This window comes from Etheostoma spectabile, chromosome 15, assembly GCF_008692095.1.
Source record: "Etheostoma spectabile isolate EspeVRDwgs_2016 chromosome 15, UIUC_Espe_1.0, whole genome shotgun sequence".
Classification (NCBI taxonomy): Eukaryota; Metazoa; Chordata; class Actinopteri; order Perciformes; family Percidae; genus Etheostoma; species Etheostoma spectabile.
The window spans coordinates 20901727-20901936 of record NC_045747.1 but is presented as its reverse complement, the minus strand read 5'-3'; positions in this window follow the sequence as shown (position 1 = coordinate 20901936).

Sequence of the window (210 nt, the reverse complement as noted above, 5' to 3'; positions counted from 1 at the left end):
TTACATGCAAAAAAGTAAAAATGTAAAAAAAATGTTTGAGAAAAAAGGTTGTCACACTGATAGCAAAAAAGCATTTTATGAGAAAAAAACAATATTTGAGAGAAAAGGTTTTCATATCAATAGCAAATGTTTGAGACTAAAAATAAATAATTATAATAATAATAATATTAAAATTATTTCTGAGAAAAAGAAATTTCTCTTAAAATACTT